Below are 21868 nucleotides of genomic sequence, written 5' to 3'. Positions count from 1 at the left end.
TGGTCACAGACTTTTACATATCAGCAGGCACTCTGAGGCAAGCGATACTGCAGATACTGAAAACGCTTCTGACTGTATCAACTGGAGTTTTTCTTTGGATTGCTGAATAAATCCAACATTCCTTCCAACACTTGACTGCTCTCAGCCCTTCACCAGACTCCATCTGCTGAAGTCATTCAGTACTAACAGACATCTGTTAGCACTGATTTTGGCTGGGGAAGCTTTCAGGGCTGTGTTTCATCCTTGCTCTTATGATGTAGAATCTTGTGATCAAACCCTTTGTGACAAGGATTTGTGACTACAGCTTCTGGTTTCCCCATTAACACTGATCAAGAGCATATCTTTGTTCTCTTTTTTATTTGGTGCCCCAAGTGCCTTGTAGTCTCTTGGATTTATGAACTCTAGAAAAGCTGTTGAGGTTAGGTCAGGGTGTGTTAACTAAGCCTTTAGTTGAGACCCTTTTCTTCAATTTAGCTCATCCAAATGTACCCTAGCAACTAGCTGAACTGAGGTAAAGGTGCTAACCCAGAGCTGCGCTAGGGAAAACATCATGGTTAGGTTGATGTTAGCTAGCACACTCTGATCTAACCTCGACCTCTTTTCTAGTCTAGACAAGACCTTAGTGGTAGAATTGAACAGATATTAATGATCATCAGGTTATGGGTCAATTTCAATAATGATGGTCACATTGCATCCATCCCAAAAGCAACAATTGAAATGTGCGTTGCCAGTTTCATGGATCAATGTTCCAATAAAATCTGGTACAAAAGTAGGCAGTTAGGAAGTGGACCTGAAAAGGTTAGCAGGAGGTGGGCTGAACGTAGGCCATCCCAAGCTGTCATACTTTCAGGACCATGGGCTAGGGCCTGGTGGAGTGGGAGGGCCCGGGTCCCTCTATCCACCCCAGATTCCCCCACACCTAGACCTGGGGTTTATGGACATGGAAGCTGACCCCAGCTGAACCCTGTTCAGGGGACTGGACAAAGAGAGAGACTGGGGCAGCAGCTGCTGACCACTAAGCCAGTTGACTGAAAAGATAACCCCACTATAGCAGGTTAGAGGGAGAGCTGCCCATTGCAAAATAACGTGATTCCAATTCCAAACTTTGTAGATTAGAAGGCTCTAGATATAGATATTCAGGCCTGTTGGTAAAGGCCTGTACTCGAAGAATTTAGGTGTATTCTTATCACTTGGCTAGTTATACATATAAAAGAAAGAATCAAAATCACTGTCTGCCGGTGTAAGGTCCTTCTCTTACTGTGACAGTCTGAGACCCTGTTCTTAGGCTAAAGCCTTTGGCTAAGCAGCAGAGGCGGCCATAAGCTGGGAAGTGAACGGTCACCTCCTCACATTCCAAACTAGTCACATTGAAAGAAGGTGCTATTGGGCTGTTAGGAATACAATCCTGTCCTGATAGTGCCTATCGCCTTCAGAGAAAGGGAAGTACCTAGAAAATGTAAAAGGAAACTTAGTGTGATAATATCCTGTCTGGCAAGAACTCACTTATCAATAGCTGGGATGTGAAATCCTCACTTCTGTATTGTTTTGTCATTATAGTTCCCACTTTGCTATTGTTTGTCTGTATAATCTCTGTCTGCTGTATAATTAATTTTGCTGGGTGTAAACTAATTAAGGTGGTGGGATATAATTGGTTACATAATCATGTTACAATATGTTAGGATTGGTTTTTAAATTTCAGGAAAATGATTGGTTAAGGTATAGTTAAGCCGAACTCAAGTTTTACTATATAGTCTGCAGTCAATCAGGGAGTGAATGGGTGGGAGTGGGTGTGGGTGTGTGGGTGGGGGAGATGGGAACAGGGAATGGGGGTAAGGAAATTGCAATCATGTTTTGCCAAAGGGGGAAATGGGAACAGGGAATGGGGGTAAGGAAATTGGAATCATGTTTTGCTAAGGGCAGGAATGGGAACAGGGACACAGGTGTAAGGCTCTGTGGTGTCAGAGCTGGGAAGGAGGATACTAAGGAAGGAAACTGGAATCATGCTTGCTGGAAGTTCACTCCAATAAACATCAAATTGTTTGCACCTTTGGAGTTTGGGTATTGTTGCTCTCTGTTCACGCGAGAAGGACCAGGGAAGTAAGTGGGTGAAGGAATAAGCCCCCTAACAGGAGGCAAGAGCCAATGTGGGAGAATGCCTTTGGAACTCCGGCACCTCCCCTTTGCTCCCTGGCTGTGTGGCTCCCACTTAAGAACACAGTAACTGCTATAATGGATCCAACCAGAGGTCCATCTAGTCCAGTGTCCTGTCTCTGATAGTGATAAGTACAAGTAGTTTCATAGGAAGGCCCAACAAGGTGTATAATGGACAGTTGTGGAATAGCCTGCACACTGGGGCAAAGCCACAGGTAGGTCCACAGCCCACACAATTAGCACCCAGGTCCTCCCAAATCTGAGCCTGTGTGAACCTGTACTGCTATCACCATTGTGGTTACTGATTCCTCCTGGGAGGAGCCACTTCCTCCACTGACATCCCTCTGAGGCTCTGGAAGAGAACTTGGCTCCCACCAGGCCCTGTGGGCTTGTGGCATATGAAGGAAGGGGCACTAGGGCAGGAACTGGTGCAGAGCGCATGCCCCAGAGCTCCAAGGTGCCTGTACTGATGCAGCCCCACCCCTGCTGTGTGTCAGCAGGAGTTGGGGTGGGGGTTGCCGGGCCATGCCAGCTGTGGGGACTGAGAGCTGCTACCACATTCCCAGAAGTTCCTGAGCTGCTGTGTTGAGTCCAACCACTCCACAGTGCATGGAGCCACACCATTACGTGCCCCTGCCTGAGCCTGGCTGCTCCTGCTGTGACCTGAGCCAGAGTGTGAGCAGTGCTGCTACCTCCAAGCCTACGTGGCACTGGCAGGTGAGTGGTGGCTCCTGCCCAGGTGTAGCCAGGCACCACAGGGTGCAGGCAGCTGGGCGCTGAGAGGATCCATGCTGGGGCAGGGCTGGGAAACCTGCAAAGTCATTTTGCCTTGCGCTGGAAAACCAGGAGCACATTGAGGGTGGCACGGGCTGGGTGGGGAGCAGCCACTGCATCTCACAGACTGTACTGCAAGAGGTCCCGGATCCCTGTCCTTGCCCCATAGGGCCTCTCGGTGCCTGCCTGGAGCATGTGGCTGCCTGAATAGGCATACTGACCACTGAATAAATCCTCCATGCTGGGGCAGCTCCGCATGGGGCCAGTGGGACTGTCCCTCTGAGGACGACAGAGCCTGCATGTGTCTGCAGGTGTCCTTGTCTTCCTGGGGTATCTCAAAAAACAGTGACTCCAGCTAATGTGATTGCCCGTCCATCATGAGTTGGGGCCAACCCAAATTTTGACTGCTAGCTATGCTGCTTCTGCACCCCATGGGAAGTTCCTTTCTAACTCTTGTCAGTTAGTGGCTGATTTATGCCCTGATCATATAGCATTTCTCAAATAATACACCATAATTATATGCACTCAAATTTAAATGACTATTTCTGGGATGTGAATCTTTTTTTCAATTCAGCTCAAATCAGCCCATTAAAAAACCTATTCTTAACTTTCCATGAGCAAAGCAAAAATGTCTTTCTGCTAGGACATCGGCATTTAGCATTTTTCTTTCATATTTAAATTTAATTAAAATTACTTAGATTGTAAGCATTTTGGGGCAAGGACCATAATTTTGTAGTTTAAATGCTGTATAATTCAGAATAGTAAAGTAGTGAGAAATGCAGTGCTCAATATAATGAAAGAAATATCAAGCAACAGCAAAAGAACATGTAAAAATACAGGAAGGCATAAGACTACAGAAAGGCAAAAAACTAGATAAACACGAAAAAACCTTTGAGGAGATAATCCACCAGAGACTGTAGGTAACTTCCTCAACTGGGGGAAATCAACCGAGTTCCACAGAACCCAGTGGAACTACACCAATTCACACAAGCTGAGGACCTGGCCACAAGTCTGTTCTACAGTATCAACAACAGCCTTCCAGACAGAGGCCCTCTCCCTCCATCACCTATGCAGTCATTTACAAGAATTTCAAATAAGCATTAAAATATATGAAAACACCTGAGGGTGAGACTAAGAATCAAGTCTGTGACAGAACAGTTTTACACTCTCTACAACATACATTATGTATCATAATATGTGGGGTGCTTCAAAATAAAAAATTCACAGAAAATAAGGGTCTACTACAGGATCCTAGATTCATGAATCCCAAGGCCAGAAGGGACCATTGTGATCATCTAGTCTGTATAACAGGCCACAGAGCTTCCCCTTCAAAATACTTCCTAGAGCATATATATTTTAGAAAACATCCAATCTTGATTTAATTGCCAGCAATGGAGAATTCACAACAACCCTTGGAAAATTGCTCCACTGGTTATTTACCCTCGTGGTTAAAAATGTCTTCTTTCCAGCCTGAATTTGTCCATCTTCAACTTCCAGACTTTGGATCATGTTGCACCTTTCTCTATTACATTGAAGATCCCATTATTAAATATTTGTTCCCCACATGGGTACTTTTAGTACTTTTAATCAACTCATTCCTTAACATTCTCTTTGTTAAAATAAATAGATTGAGCTCCTTGCGTCTAGCATTATAAGGCATGTTTTCTAATCCTTTAATCATTCTCATTGCTCTTCTTTTAATCCACTCCAATTTATCAACAGGTTTCAGAGTAACAGCCGTGTTAGTCTGTATTCGCAAAAAGAAAAGGAGTACTTGTGGCACTTTAGAGACTAACCAATTTATTTGAGCCTGAGCTTTCGTGAGCTACAGCTCACTTCATCGGATGCATACCGTGGAAACTGCAGAAGACATTATATACACACAGAGACCACGAAACAATACCTCCTCCCACCCCACTGTCCTGCTGGTAACCTGGATTAGTGCAGGAAATGGCCCACCTTGATTATCATACACATTGTGAAGAGTGTGGTCACTTTGGATAAGCTATTACCAGCAGGAGAGTGAGTTTGTGTGTGTGGTTTTTGGAGGGGGGTGAGGGAGTGAGAGAACCTGGATTTGTGCAGGAAATGGCCCACCTTGATTATCATACACATTGTGAAGAGAGTGGTCACTTTGGATGGGCTATTACCAGCAGGAGAGTGAATTTGTGTGGGGGGAGGGGGGCGGAGGGTGAGAAAACCTGGATTTGTGCTGGAAATGGCCCAACTTGATGGTCACTTTAGATAAGCTATTACCAGCAGGACAGTGGGGTGGGAGGAGGTATTTGTTTCATGGTCTCTGTGTGTATATAATGTCTTCTGCAGTTTCCACGGTATGCATCCGATGAAGTGAGCTGTAGCTCACGAAAGCTCATGCTCAAATAAATTGGTTAGTCTCTAAGGTGCCACAAGTACTCCTTTTCTTTTTGCAATTTATCAGCATCCTTCTTGAATTGTGGACATCAGAACTGGAAGGATTTTAATTGATTTCAGTGAGCATTGGATCAAATCCTTAGTGAATCCTTCCTTGGTGCATAGGAGAAATGCTGGTGTGCACACTCTACTCTTCTTATTCTGTTCCCCTCCCAAAAGGTTTTTATTTAGCCATTTCCTGACCTACATTTATTCCAGAACTAAATGAATGATAAATATTTTAAATAGCTTCCTGGCCAAATTTCAATGTCAGTAATTACATTCTGCCTAACAAAATTTGCCCTGTAGTTTCAAGTAAACACAGTATTCGTCTGAACTTTCTGTATTATAATATTATCTAGTGTTGCTGTGTGCCGTTAAACAGAGTCGTTACATTCCAAAGGCTGCCTTTCCACACTGGGAAAAGTAAGGTGCTATATAAATCTGACATCCAAAAAAGCTCCCTATGTCAAAAGAACATTAAGGTTGCAAAGTCAAGCACTCAAAAGCTGATTAATACCAAAATTGCAACCTTAATTTGCCTCCCTTGTGCATATGCATTATGATACTGCCTTTAATTACATGATCACAGCATATTTTTCCACAGCATTCATCACTCATGCTCAGAGTTTCCACAGTTAAGCTATCTGGTACAGTGTTCAATGAAAGTTTTCACTTTGAGATTCTTGGATGAATGCCACAGTAGTGAGCCTGACAAACAGAGACAGACAGATAGCTATTGTAGACAAATGAATCATATTCTAAGAGAAATTTTAGACTGGCTTCTCCCATATCTCTTAAGCTCTGTCTATCTGTTTTTCCAAACCTCTCACTCTCTTTGAAATACTTCTATCATCCTTTTATAGACCCTTCCTCCACACCATTAGGAAGAGCTGTTCCAGACACACACAACTTGTTATTTATCCAGGGTGGCAGTTGAAATAAGTGTCTGGTATTGCAAGGGAATGTTATATTTGCTCCTGAATTAAGTGAGCATGAAGGGGTTACTTTACTGAGCATGAGTATGCTATGTATGCTATGTATACTGGTCCCCAAACTGCTGGACTAAATTGGCAATGTCTTCTATTTCTTTAAAGAGATTCTTTGCTCTTACGACATTCTTTCTGCACAGTATTGTTCCAGCTCTGGAAGGTGTGGAGAGAAATTAAATCATCACTAGCAAACCATCTATATTTTTGATTTCACTATTTCATAGTTGAGTTTTATATTTTCGTTAACTTAGGGTTTTTCAGGTGAAAGTCTCCCCAGTGCAGAGAACCAGCACCACATCTATGCACCAGTTAAGTACCAAGGTTTAAGGGGGACTTAAATATTTGTTAACTCTTCTGCTGGCCCTTTGATTATGCAGGTGAATTTCACCTGTTCATATCTAACAAGAATTTTTGTTGTTGTTCCACTATTTAATTGATTACCATTGCTGCAGAATCTTTTCAAGTTATTCTATAAGCAGGTAATTTATCTGGGATTTAAAAAAAACTAAATTAAAAATATAATCACTCTCTTCTTATTACCTAATAATTGCATGTCTCCTTGTAAGACAGAAAACAATGACTACAGACTGGAATAGATGCCATCTGGAATGTTTAGCTATAACTGCTTTGTAATATTATGTCTCCAAAACCATTGAAAATTAATGTTTTGAGGCAATTAGCATACAGGACATGTTAAATTAGCTTGACAATTACTGTGACTGCTAGGAAAATTAGACATTCATAAACAATGTGAAACAGTGAATAATGAAAATATATTCTGAATTGGCAGAGTAAGCAAGCAATACAATTGAAATAAATACATATTTTTACTGAATTCTGACCATTATGTTGTTAAAAGGACTGTCACCTCTGGATACCATCAGATGATTCATCTCACTGGAGATATCCTGGTTACATATTTTAATAAATATTCATAAATTCCTCTAGGCTTCACCTCTCCATATCTTAAAATAGTAAAATAAAACAGAATAAGGCATGCAGAGTCCGTTTTTGGTTTTCTTACCTCTGCCCTTAAAAATTAGTTTAGAAATAAAATCCCTCAGCTTCAGATCACACCAAAATTCATATCCAGTTAGAGTAAAACTCTTTCCATTCTTACCAGCACATGTCAACTTCTGGTCATTTTAGGTACCTGGGGACTGATTTTTAAAGGTTTTTAGGAGGTAGGCACCTAGATGCTTTTGAAAACCCCATTAAGGATATGTCTACACTCTGAAATTAGGTCGAATTTATAGAAGTTGGTTTTTTAGAAATCGCTTTTAGATAGTCGATTTGTGTGTGTCTCCACACAAAATGCTTTAAGTGCATTAAGTGCATTAACTTGGTGGAGTGATTCCACAGTACCGAGGCTAGCATCAACTTCCGGAGTGTTGCACTGTGGGTAGCTATCCCACAGTTCCCGCAGTCTCTGCTGCCCATTGGAATTCTGGGTTGAGATCCCAATGCCTGATGGGGCAAAAAACATTGTCGTGGGTGGTTCTGGGTACAAATCATCAGGCCCTCCTTCCCTCCCTCCCTCTGTGAAAGCAACGGCAGACAATCGTTTCGCGCCTTTTTTCATGAGTTACCTGTGCAGACGCCATACCACGGCAAGCATGGAGCCCGCTCAGCTCACTGTCACCGTATGTCTCCTGCGTGCTGGCAGATGTGGTACTGCATTGCTACACAGCAGCAGCAACCCATTGCCTTGTGGCAGCAGACGGTACAATAGGCCTGAAAACCATCCTCATCATGTCTGAGGTGCTCCTGGCCGCCTCGGTAAGATTGGTCAGGAGCGCCTGGGCAGATATGGGTGCAGGGACTAAATTAGGAGTGACCCGACCAGGTCATTCTCTTTAGTCCTGCAGGCAGTCCTATTGTACCATCTTATGGTGAGCAGGCAGGAGATGTGGATGCCTAGCAGTCCTATTGCACCATCTTCTGCCGAGCAGGCAGGAGATGTAGATGGCTTGCAGTCCTTCTGCACCATCTTCTGCCGAGCAGGCAGGAGATGTGGATGGCTTACAGTCCTTCTGCACCATCTTCTGCCGAGCAGGCAGGAGATGTGGATGGCTTGCAGTCCTTCTGCACCATCTTCTGCCGGGCAGGCAGGAGATGTGGATGGCTTGCAGTCCTTCTGCACCATCTTCTGCCGGGCAGGCAGGAGATGAGGATGGCTAGCAGTCCTATTGTACCATCTTCTGCCGAGCAGCCAAGAGATGTGGATGGCTTGCAGTCCTTCTGCACCATCTGCTGCCAGCCAAAGATGTAAAAGATAGATGGAGTGGATCAAAACAAGAAATAGACCAGATTTGTTTTGTACTCATTTGCTCCCCCCTCCCTCCCTCCAGTCCTGCCTGAAATACTCCTTGATGTAAAGCCACCCTCTTTGTTGATTTTAATTCTCTGTAAGCCAACCCTGTAAGCCATGTCGTCAGTCACCCCTCCCTCCGTCAGAGCAACGGCAGACAATCGTTCCGTGCCTTTTTTTTGTGCGGACGCCATACCATGGCAAGCATGGAGCCCACTCAGATAACTTTGGCAATTAGGAGCACATTAAACACCACACGCATTATCCAGCAGCCTATGCAGCACCAGAACCTGGCAGAGCCATACCCGGCGAGGAGGCGACGTCAGCGCAGTGACGTGAGTGATGAGGACATGGACACAGACTTCTCTCAAAGCATGGGCCCTGCCAATGTGGGCATCATGGTGCTAATGGGGCAGGTTCATGCCGTGGAATGCCAATTCTGGGCCTGGGAAACAAGCACAGACTGGTGGGACCCCACAGTGTTGCAGGTCTGGGACGATTCCCAGTGGCTGCGAAACTTTCGCATGCATAAGGGCACTTTCATGGAACTTTGTGAATTGCTTTCCCCTGCCCTGAAGCGCATGAATACCAAGATGAGAGCAGCCCTCACAGTTGAGAAGCGAGTGGCAATAGCCCTGTGGAAGCTTGCAATGCCAGACAGCTACCGGTCAGTTGGGAAACAATTTGGAGTGGGTAAATCTACTGTGGGGGCTGCTGGGATGCAAGTAGCCCATGGAATCAAAGATTTGCTTATATCAAGGGTAGTGACCCTGGGAAATGTGCAGGTTATAGTGGATGGCTTTGCTGCAATGGGATTCCCTAACTGTGGTGGGGCCATAGACGGAACCCATATCCCTATCTTGGCGCCGGAGCACCAAGCTGGCGAATACATAAACTGCAAGGGGTACTTTTCAATAGTGCTGCAAGCACTGGTGGAACACAAGGGATGTTTCACCAACATCAACGTGGGATGGCCGGGAAAGGTACATGACGCTCGCATCTTCAGGAACTCTGGTCTGTTTCAAAAGCTGCAGGAAGGGACTTTATTCCCAGACCAGAAAATAACCGTTGGGGATGTTGAAATGCCTATAGTTATCCTTGGGGACCCAGCCTACCCCTTAATGCCTTGGCTCATGAAGCCGTACACAGGCAGCCTGGACAGTAGTCAGAAGCTGTTCAACTACAGGCTGAGCAAGTGCAGAATGATGGTAGAATGTGCATTTGGACGTTTAAAAGCGCGCTGGCGCAGTTTACTGACTTGGTTAGACCTCAGCAAAACCAATATTCCCACTGTTATTACTGCTTGCTGTGTGCTCCACAATATCTGTGAAAGTAAGGGGGAGACGTTTATGGCGGGGTGGGAGGTTGAGGCAAATCGCCTGGCTGCTGGTTTCGCACAGGCAGACACCAGGGTGGTTAGAAGAGCACAGGAGGGTGCGGTGCGCATCAGAGAAGCTTTGAAAACCAGTTTCATTACTGGCAAGGCTACAATGTGAAAGTTCTGTTTGTTTCTCCTTGATGAAACCCCCCGCCCCTTGGTTCACTCTACTTCCCTGTAAGCTAACCACACTCCCCTCCTCCCTTCGATCACCGCTTGCAGAAGCAATAAAGTCATTGTTGCTTCACATTCATGCATTCTTTATTAATTCATCACACAAATAGGGAGATAACTGCCAAGATAGCCCAGGAGGGGTGGTGGAGGAGAGAAGCACTGGGAGGGATGGTGGAGGAGGGAAGGACAAGGCCACACAGCACTTTAAAACTTATTGAATGCCAGTCTTCTGTTTTTTGGGCAATCCTCTGTGGTGGAGTGGCTGGGTGGCCAGAGGCCCCCGCACCGCATTCTTGGGCATCTGGGTGAGGAGGCTATGGAACTTGGGGAGGAGGGCGGTTGGTTACACAAGGGCTGTAGCAGCAGTCTGTGCTCCAGCTGCCTTTGCTGCAGCTCAACCATACACTGGAGCATATTGGTTTGATCCTCCAGCAGCCTCAGCATTGAATCCTGCCTCCTGTCATCACGCTGCTGCCACCTTTCAGCTTCAGCCCTGTCTTCAGCCCACCACTTACTCTCTTCAACCCGCCACCTCTCCTCCCGGTCATTTTGTGCTTTCCTGCACTCTGACATTGTCTGCCTCCACGCATTCGTCTGTGCTCTGTCAGTGTGGGCAGACAGCATGAGCTCAGAGAACATTTCATCACGAGTGCGTTTTTTTCTCTTTCTAATCTTCACTACCCTCTGGGAAGGAGAAGATCCTGTGATCCTTGAAACACATGCAGCTGGTGGAGAAAAAAAAAGGGACAGTGGTATTCAAAAAGACACATTTTATGGAACAATGGGTACACTCTTTCATGGTAAACCTTGCTGTTAACATTACATACATAGCACATGTGCTTTCGTTCCAAGGTTGCATTTTGCCTCCCCCCACCGCGTGGCTAACCCCTCCCCCTTCCTCTCTCCCCGTGGCTAACAGCGGGGAACATTTCTGTTCGGCCACAGGCAAACAGACCAGCAGGAACAGGCACCTCTGAATGTCCCCTGAAGAAAAACACCCTATTTCAACCAGGTGACCATGAATGATATCACTCTCCTGAGGATAACACAGAGAGATAAAGAACGGATGTTGTTTGAACGCCAGCAAACATACACTGCAATGCTTTGTTCTACAATGATTCCCGAGTACATGCTACTGGCCTGGAGTGGTAAAGTGTCCTACCATGGAGGACGCAATAAGGCTGCCCTCCCCAGAAACCTTTTGCAAAGGCTTTGGGAGTACATCCAGGAGAGCCGCGAATGCCAGGGAAAATTAATCATTACACATGCTTGCTTTTAAACCATGTATAGTATTTTAAAAGGTACACTCACCGGAGGTTCCTTCTCCGCCTGCCGGGTCCAGGAGGCAGCCTTGGGTATGTTCGGGGGGTACTGGCTCCAGGTCCAGGGTGAGAAACAGTTCCTGGCTGTCGGGAAAACCGGTTTCTCCGCTTGCTTGCTGTGAGCTATCTACAACCTCATCATCATCGTCTTCCTCATCCCCAAAACCTGCTTCCGTGTTGCCTCCATCTCCATTGAAGTAGTCAAACAACACAGCTGGGGTAGTGGTGGCTGAACCCCCTAAAATGGCATGCAGCTCATCATAGATGTGGCATGTTTTGGGCTCTGACCCGGAGCGGCCGTTTGCCTCTCTGGTTTTCTGGTAGGCTTGCCTCAGCTCCTTAAGTTTCATGCGGCACTGCTTCGGGTCCCTGTTATGGCCTCTGTCCTTCATGCCCTGGGAGATTTTGACAAATGTTTTGGCATTTTGAAAACTGGGACGGAGTTCTGATAGCATGGATTCCTCTCCCCATACAGTGATCAGATCCCGTACCTCCCGTTCAGTCCATGTTGGAGCTCTTTTGCGATTCTGGGACTCTATCATGCTGATCATGACTATCTCTGCTGATGAGCTCTGCATGGTCACCTGCAGCTTGCCACGCTGGCCAAACAGGAAATTGAAATTCAAAACTTCGCGGGCCTTTTCCTGTCTACCTGGCCAGTGCATCTGAGTTGAGAGTGCTGTCCAGAGTGGTCACAATGGAGCACTCTGGGATAGCTCCCAGAGGCCAATACCATCTAATTGCGTCCACAGTACCCCAAATTCGATCCAGCAAGGCCGATTTCAGCGCTAATCCCCTTGCCGGGGGTGGAGTAAGGAAATCGATTTTAAGAGCCCTTTAAGTCGAAAAAAAGGGCTTCATCGTGTGGACGGGTGCAGGTTTATATCAATTTAACACTGCTAAATTCGCCCTAAACTCCTAGTGTAGACCAGGGCTAAGTGCTTATCTGTGTCTTTAGGAGCCTAAAGAGCTTGGAGCCCAATCCTGTGAGCTGCTGAGCACCTCCTGCTAGACACTGAAGGTGTGTCTCCATTTGGAGCTGGAGGTGTAAATGCCAGATCAAGGAGATGTAGCTCAATCAGAGCTAACGCAGGTATCACATGCAGCGAGAGGGGCAGGAGGGGTGAGCCACCTTGAGGTTGATCCCATCTAAGACCCTAGGTACCTACTCGGGTTATAAGAGCCTTCTGCTGCCACAGCTATATTCTATTTTTGGTGTGCTGGCTCTATGAGAGCTTGCATAGGCATTTCTCCTTGAGCTGGGAATCACACCCCAGCCTGAAGTGTAGACATACCCTAGGAACCCTCAACTCTCACTGGAGCCTGACTGAAGACAATGAGAGTTAACGCTGCTCAGTAACCTTCAAAATCAGCCCTTTGTTCGATGCCATAATTCAGATACACGTGCTGTATACTAGAACTGGGCGAGAAACGTGTTTCCTGTCCTGTGAGAATTTTCAAGATTTTAAACAGAAGTTTCCCTCCCTAACCAGAGCAAAAATTTGAAATCTTTACAATCTCTGTGAATGGAAAATCTGAAAAAAAATCCTCATTGGGCCAATGGAAATATTTATTTCCAATAAATCCGAAAGGTTTCATTTAAATGTTAACTATTTTTATTAGTTTTACTATAAATTCACTTATTTTTTTAAATGAAAAACTTGTTTGGATCCCCCAAACAGAACCTTTTTCAGTTAGAAAATGTCAAAACAGGATGTTTTGACAATTTCAAAACTTTTTTTCTAAAATCATGAAATTAGTCAAAACTGAGCCTTTCCCACAAAGTTTCAGTTTTAAGAAATCGGCAGTTACCTACAAAAAATAGTTAAAAAATTCCCAGCCAGTTCTAGTACTGTACTTCCTTGCAAACTTTTAAAAAAAGGTTATTTTATTTTTGTTTCCATTGCTCTGTCTCGTACAGGCCAGCTTTCATAGCATTCCATTCCCAAAAGCTTTTTCCTCAGGTGGGAGTTAAGTGGATGTCTTTACTTCTATAATTATATTATATACTCAGTGGAGTGACAACCTTGTCTTATTTTGTATCTATAAGCATGATGCACACCTATGATGATATGTAAATTATGACAGATATTCCCACATTGGGTTTAAAAATAAAACAATTCAATTTCAGAATCTCACTACTCAGATTTTTTTAAATGCACCCCAAATGCAGGTATCCAGTCAGACACTGACCACCCGTATGAGTAGGGCAGACATAACCCTCAGTGTTTATGTTTTACTCCCTTTCTGTGCAGTTTTTCCAGGTAACAGGACTCTGAAGATTCTTTCCTGCTGGACTGAGGTTTTATTGTTGTCACATCCTGGAAATGCTCAGTCTGTTTTGGAGGATACAGGCTTCCTGTCCATCCCGGATTACTCAGAGGATGGTCTCCTCTGGCTACAAGAGGCTTTGGGAGAGATCCAAAGGGACAAACATAAGGTCATCTACTTCTGATTATCTTGTTCTTGGACCCCCTGTGGGATTAGGTGCCATGTCACTCAGATAACACCCACCTTCTCTGCAGGAAGCAGCTCCTGAATTTTCTTAAGTATGCTTGAATCTACAATGTCAGCATTAGACAGGAAGACTGCTCCTTCCAGAGGGAAGTACGAAGGTCAGTTCCAAATACAAAACCAATTGGGTCATTAGGATCAGGGCCCAAGGCATTGGGCCTCTGTACAGCAACCTGACTCCAAGCACCAGGAGCTGCCCCATAGTCAATCACAGAGAGTCCTGGACCAAGAACCTGATGCTTGTCTTCTATCTCCAGCAGTTTGAAGGTGCTCTGGTAACAATAATTCTGTTGCCTTCACAAATGGCTCCTTCAAGTGCCACTCCAGCCAGCAATGCTCTGCCCCAGTTTTGCTCTTCAGACACCATGCTGCAGTGCAGAACCTTGGACACTGAAGCGTAGTTGTCATAAATATAAAGGGAAGGGTAAACCCCTTTGAAATCCCTCCTGGCCAGGGGAAAGCTCCTCTCACCTGTAAAGGGTTAAGAAGCTAAAGGTAACCTCGCTGGCACCTGACCAAAATGACCAATGAGGAGACAAGATACTTTCAAAAGCTGGGAGGAGGGAGAGAAACAAAGGGTCTGTGTCTGTCTGTAGTCGTCTTGGCCGGGGATAGACCAGGAATGGAGTCTTAGAACTTTTAGTAAGTAATCTAGCTAGGTATGTGTTAGATTATGATTTCTTTAAATGGCTGAGAAAAGAATTGTGCTGAATAGAATAACTATTTCTGTCTGTGCATCTTTTTTGTAACTTAAGGTTTTGCCTAGAGGGGTTCTCTATGTTTTTGAATCTAATTACCCTGTAAGATATCTACCATCCTGATTTTACAGGGGGGATTTCTTTATTTCTATTTACTTCTATTTTTTATTAAAAGTCTTCTTGTAAAAACTGAATGCTTTTTCATTGTTCTCAGATCCAAGGGTTTGGGTCTGTGGTCACCTATGCAAATTGGTGAGGCTTTTTATCCAACATTTCCCAGGAAAGGGGGGGGTGCAAGTGTTGGGAGGATTGTTCATTGTTCTTAAGATCCAAGGGTCTGGGTCTGTAGTCACCTAGGCAAATTGGTGAGGCTTTTTACCAAACCTTGTCCAGGAAGTGGGGTGCAGGGTTTTGGGAAGTATTTTGGGGGGAAAGACGCGTCCAAACAGCTCTTCCCCAGTAACCAGTATTAGTTTGGTGGTGGTAGCGGCCAGTCCAAGGACAACGGGGGGAATATTTTGTACCTTGGGGAAGTTTTGACCTAAGCTGGTAAAGATAAGCTTAGGAGGTTTTTCATGCAGGTCCCCACATCTGTACCCTAGAGTTCAGAGTGGGGGAGGAACCTTGACAGTAGTGCTCACCAACCACCATAACAGCTCATGGCCCTAGCCAAGTTCTGTGGGTCACACCCTTTAAAAAGTTGTTATAACTACATATTTTTAAAACATAGCAGAGAAAACTGGATGACTTAGGATACTAGTAAAGCCTTTTCCTTTTAGAACATTTGTTCAAATCCAGCCTTTGTCAGTACTAACTGGGACTTGTTACCATCTGATGGCTGTTCAATGACATGTGAAATGAGATAGTGTTCTTAAACAGTTATTGTGCTGATGTCTGCATCATAATTGGCACCCTTGTTGGCAGCCTTAGGAAAAAGTGATAAGACTGGGGTATGTCTACACTACAATTAGACACACAGGCCCAGCCCATACCAGCTGACTCGCGCTAAGGGGCTGTTTAATTGCAGTGTAGATGGTTGGGCTGCAGCCCGAGCTCTGGGACCCTCCCACCTCTCGAGGTCCTAGTACCTGGGCTCCAGCCTGAGCCTGAACCTCTACCCTGCAATTAAACAGCTCTTTCGCCCAAGTCCAAGTTAGTTGGCATGGGCCAGACGCAGGTTTTTAATTGCAGCATAGACATACCCTAAAAGAGCATGGCAAATTGAACTACCTTCTCCAACCTCCTACGGGTGGTCCCTCCACGACATGCATAAGGCAGACTGTTGGGACTGCACGGAGAACCTTGCAGTATCCCTGCTAGTTCTGTGCTTGTCCTGTGAACGGAGTCAGTGTTGCCAGTCTCATGATTTTATCATAAGGCTTTCAATGCTTGTTTTTTCCCCTCTTAAAGCCCCAGCTCTTGGAGTCAAATGAAAACACAAGACTTGTAGCTTTTCTTTTGAAAAGTTTCTAGCTCTTATGGTTATGAAGAAAAGCTTGAAAGCATGGCCTGGATGTACCACAAAGGTTCAAAACTCAGAAGGCAAATGTACTGGTTTTCTAGTGGATATAATGATTTTTAGGGGGTCCTGACTCAGGATTTTGGAACACTTTGGGCTAGTAATAGTGTTTCCAGATGTCAGTCTGACATCTTTCACAAACACTATTACATTTTCAAGAAACAGTATTTGACAAAATAAATATCAGGGTATCTGAATATATGGCACTTTCTATAGCAGCTGGCAAAGAATGCCCAGTTGTAAGCCTGTTTTCAGAAGCACCAAAAGACAGCAATGAAAGGGTCCAGGGTTTTACAATGGCTTGGTGTCTGAATTTTGTTTTTAGTATTTTCTTTTACTTAAAACCAACCATAAATTCAATGATCAGTACATTATTTTGGCATTATTGCTGCCTGTTCATTTTACAATAATCATGCAAATTCTAATTCCTGAAAACTACAGAAAGCCAAAATACTGTATCTTGCTCGTTATGCATACAACAAAAAGAGAAAGCATCAAAATACCCTCCCCGCACACACACCTCTTCTCAATTCATAGCTCTGGTCTACACTGTGTGTGTGTGCGTGGGGGGAAATCGATCTATGTGAATAATGTAGTTGAAGTCGACATACTTAGATCGACTTACTGTGGTGTCTTCACCGCGGTGAGTCGATTGCTGCCGCTCCCCCATCAACTCCGCCTGCGCCTCTTGCAGCGGTGGAGTACAGGAGTCGATGGGAGAGCGCTCGGGGATCAATTTATCACGTCTAGACTAGAAGCAATAAATCGACCCCCACTGGATCGATCGCTGCCCGCCGATCCGGCGGGTAGTGTAGACATACCCTTAGTGTACACAAATTCAGACAGCTACACGCTTAACAATACATCAGAAAGTGGGTGCCAAATATAGTCCTGTAGTGCCACCTTGAGTTCAGAAACAATGTGCAATCCCAGCTAATTCCTAAAATTATCATTCTGGCAGCAGTGCCCTCCAACATTAGATAGACAGAAGCAGATACACTTTGAAGATTGTTTAGTAACTGAGCATCTCCTGGGGCATCAGAGAATGTGCCACAGGGACATTTACAAACATTACCCTTGGTATGTATAATTTCATGCAATCTAGAAAACACAATTTACAATATAGATTGTTCTGTCTACATGTGATCTCTCTAGGTGCAGCAGAACATAATGGTCAGAGCTCAATAAATCTGGTACCAGCTCTGGAGATAAGGTGCCCATACCCACAGAATAGATGCAGCTGAAAGATTTTGTTTTCAGTTTTGAGCAGTTTAGCCACATTGTGGTGTTTTTATTCCAAACTGGAGAAACTCATTGTATGGTCATCCCATGGCGGTCCAAATTTTCCATATTTATCTTATGTGTTATCCACAGCGAAGAGTTCTGCTGTCAAAACTGACTGAACCTGCTCACTATTCTGGTAGTAAAATGGAATTATAGTGGCTAATTCTGTCATCAAACTTTAGTGGGTTACACATGCATCAGGTTTGTCACAGATCTGTGGACAGCAAAAGAAAGGCGGAATTACAGGCTTCCACAAACGTGGGGTACAGTCTATTAGTGGTTTACGTGGGAAGGACCTGAGGGAGCACAGAATGTGGATAAAATCTGGGTTTTTTTAAAATGATTTTTAAATTTAAATTAAATACAGGTTTATTTTTTAAAAATGAGCCTATTTGAAATTATAACCACCCATGCTAAGGCCAAAATTTATTACAATCTATTAAAATATTTTAAATAAAATAAATATTAAGCAGTACACAATTCTGCTGAAATTTTTAAAAAAGCCAAACCACTAAACTGGTGGATTTCACTGGCCAAGCACCTGAAACCAGAGCTTGATGAAGTGCTACTCCAGCTTTTGAGAGCAGAAGCCTCTTCTGCAGGTGAGGGGAGAATATTTTCTTCTTCATTTTGGTTTATTCAACAAGACCAGTTCACGACTAGTTCACCCAAAGTTAAGAAACCAATTTGGAGTTGAAAATGTCAGAAAGCTCGTTTTCCTCCTCTGATATATGAGCAACTAGAGGAGGATAAGATCTATTAGTTATAAAGTCTTGAAGGACATGGTGACCAGAAACAATCACTTCAGTTCACTAACTACGGATAATGCTTTGTTTAAAAAATCGGTTTAAAATACAAAACATGTTTTGATTAAGTTTGCTGGTTACAGAAGAATAAAGTTTAAGTAGCTTTATTTAAATAAGAAAAAATAAAATAAAATACTGTTTTTGTGCATTTTTAAATGAATACAAATTTATCCAAATAGAACTTGACACAAACCAGGAGTAAAACATTAATCAAACTAGTAAAGAAATACATCATTCACTATCTTTTAACATCATAAAATATGTAAAACTAAGATTCTTAACAAACATAAGTGAAGCTATATAATTGCTTAAATAAATGTGTATAGATATATCCTATCTTTCTGCTTAACAAAAAGAAGCACCAAATTTAGTGTAGATGCTATATTTAGTTCCGAATCAACATATTTGAATGGTTTCAGAGTAGCAGCCATGTTAGTCTGTATCCGCAAAAAGAACTTATTTGTTAGTCTCTAAGGTGCCACAAGTACTCCTGTTCGTTTTGCATATTTGCATACCAACCAATCAATCAATCTTTCTGCAGGAAAATAACTAGAAAGTACAAATGCAAAACACAATTAACCTCAACCATTAAAACTGAGGTTTCCTGCTGCTTGCTGATTTAAATTATGAAAATTGGTGATTTAAAATTGCAATTAAAGTTGGTGATTTTAAAATAATTTTGATTTAAATCAATCTACCTTGGCTATGACTCTTCAGAATTCTACTATAATATAGTATATTATTTAATATGCTGTATTACGTATACCCACTTTTCCAATTGATGTTACACTATGATGAAATTGCTTTCATTACATCTCTCTGGATATGCTGGAATAAAAACCCACATATTGAATATTTCTTTGGCAGACTATTCCACATCCCAGTAACACAGAGAAAAATCCCGTCCTGGTATTTAATCCAAACCTTTCTCTCCCCCTCTCAGATTGTCATCAGACATATAACTTTTCCATGACACTTAAAAAGGATATTTTCTACATCAAAAGTCATATGGCTACTTGAGCTTCCAAAGAATACCAAGTCATATCCAAATATCTTGGTTGGTTCAGGTTTCAGAGTAACAGCCGTGTTAGTCTGTATTCTGGTTGGTTCAGTCTTTGAGTTAGTGATTTCTCAGATAACTGCTACTGTGTGGCCAGCAGAGGGAGCACACGCCATTGTGACTTTATTCTCACAGATCTATCAAAATAGTGCTGTTTTGTTCACTCAACATGACATGCTCATTTTTAAATACTTTATGGAAGCGATTTGGAATCCTCTTCCTCACTCAATACATGCAATCAGAAGTTAATGGGGCAATGATCTGAGGCCTAAAAATGGGAGACCAGAATCATCCAAAGTGTATTCTTCCTTCTAAAAAGAAAAGAACTCAGCCATAGTTATGAGTATCATCCACATGCAAAGTAAATCCTGGAATAACAATAGCTCTTATACAGTGCTTTCAGCCATAGATCTCAATGTGCTTTTTACAGAGGAGGGTGAGTATCACAATCTCCATTTTACAGAGGGGGCAACTAAGGCATATAGAGGCAAAATGACTTTCTCAAGGTCACATAGCAAATCAGTGGCAGAGCTGATAATAGACTTCAAATCTCTTGATTCCCATGCAGTGCTCTAGCCACCTAACTTTGATGTCTCCATAACTATAAAGCATTAAATGGCTTCACTTGGTTAGACATTTAAGATAAAAGACTAAGCTAAATTACAGCAAGAAAGGAAAGAAGAGTTTGATATAGGAAAGAAAGCTGCCCCTCATTTATTAGTGTACAGGTGGGCCCTGAAAAGAGTGATCTGCGGATACCAAATATTGTAGCACAGGGCTTAAAAAATCCACTAGTTACCGACAAGAGAGACGCTTACTTGGCAAGCTCAGGGGCCTGCAGAATGTAAGCTATTGTTTAAAACAAAAACAAAACAAAACAAAACAAAAGGTTCAAGCACTTATGTCTGCAAAACTTTCAAGAGCAAATGGAACAGAAACAGCATCATCTTCCTGCTAAGAGTCATGTTAATTTCATTGTGCTGCTTGGGAAAACTAGCCTGCTGACAACTCCTGATTTGATTGCAAGCCTCATGATACTTGGTGTTTTATTATGGCCCCAGCTCCTGTATTCATTATGTGAGAATCTCAACTTTTTTTTTTTTTAATACATTCCTAGTCCTAAGGGGTATGGAGAAAAACCTTGAAAATGTGACCCAAGTGCACCCGGGAGGCTCAGAAATCAGAAAGCAAAAAGCTCCCTTATACCCAAATTTATGATGTTTTTAAAAGCTTATGATTTTTAAGTCTCTCTCTCATGATATTTTAACCTCCGACTGATGATTTCTGAATGTCTGGAGTTAGCTGTACTGAATATATAAGGCAGGGAACAGCAGAGGCAGGCACTGAAGTTATGGACGGGGATGGTGTGTATGTGGGAAAGTTACTGGTGTATAGGACCATAAATCAGAGGCTGGGGAACGAAAGTAGCAAAAGACCTCTTCTTCCCTCCAACTCACAGCAGCCAGGAGACTCTGGAGAGCTGAATTTCCCTTCCACCAGTAAGAGGAGCTAGAGCATCAAATATGTCAGATATCTAATTAGCTAGTAGCGGATTTGAAAGATGGAGCCACCAAGCAGAAACTAAGGACAGCATGCTACTGGAAATCCGAGCATCATGCGCCTTCGCGCCAGTTTAGAGAGGCAAGAAGGCTGGGCTTCACACAAAGGGCTTTTCTAGACAAACAGTGCATGGCAAGCTGTGGTGTAAATGTATAGCGCCCCAGTGTGCCAGATGCTAGCAGTCCATGTGACTCTGAAACCTCTCCTCTCCCCAAGCTTCAGAGACTGAGCTCCAGCCTAAGTTCAAAGCACTCTTATTTTCAAAGTGCCAGCACGAGCCCTGCTAGCCCAAGTCTGTCGGACTGGGATCCTTGCTCCCGAGAGCTCGACAAGCCCCGAGACCCTGAGCTCCAGGCCACTGCCAAGGGAATTCTCTACCCCTACATATTGTTAATGATCATATTGCAGCAACACCAGCCTTTGCGTGGTAAAAGAAGTTAAGGATAACAGAGATAGGAAATGAATCCCAAAGGTTTTAACTTAGTATTTAAAGTTAAAATATTTGTCCTTTGGGTGGTTGTCACATCTTACCTTGTGCTTCCTTCAGGTTAGCTTACTGGGAGATTGTTTGTTCTGCCTTGAAAACTGTCTGAACAGTGCTAAATGAAGCAATGGAGTGGACTTTAGGAACACACTTTACGCACACACTTACCCCACCCTCCCCCACTACTATCTTGTATGAGTTACCGAGGACTGCCTCCAAAGATGCCTGTGTAGGCTACATGACAGAGTACACATGAACTAGAACATTAATCTTTATGCTGTCTTGCTGTTCAAGTATGAACTTATGAATATGGGACACCTGTATATTGGATCTAATATTCCTGAGCTTAAGACCATGAACAAGAACTTCAGCAGATTTCAGAACTGTAGAGTGGCAACAGGAAAAGGAAGAGAATTGAAAATTTACTAG

The 21868-nt window shown here is 43.5% G+C and overlaps 1 protein-coding gene and 1 pseudogene across 4 annotated transcripts in view; both read right to left on the bottom strand.

Moving 5' to 3' along the window:
* Nucleotides 1–21868, bottom strand: part of SLC35F3 (solute carrier family 35 member F3) — a 292694-nt gene that overhangs the window by 176365 nt on the left and 94461 nt on the right. The gene's annotated exons all lie outside the window — the stretch shown is intronic.
* On the bottom strand, nucleotides 13737–14436 carry LOC140908213 (rRNA methyltransferase 2, mitochondrial pseudogene; annotated as a pseudogene).

The sequence above is a fragment of the Lepidochelys kempii genome, chromosome 3 (assembly GCF_965140285.1).
Source record: "Lepidochelys kempii isolate rLepKem1 chromosome 3, rLepKem1.hap1, whole genome shotgun sequence".
In the NCBI taxonomy this organism is placed as follows: domain Eukaryota; kingdom Metazoa; phylum Chordata; order Testudines; family Cheloniidae; genus Lepidochelys; species Lepidochelys kempii.
The sequence above is the reverse complement of the archived record's forward strand: the minus strand, read 5'-3'. Positions and strand labels throughout refer to the sequence as shown.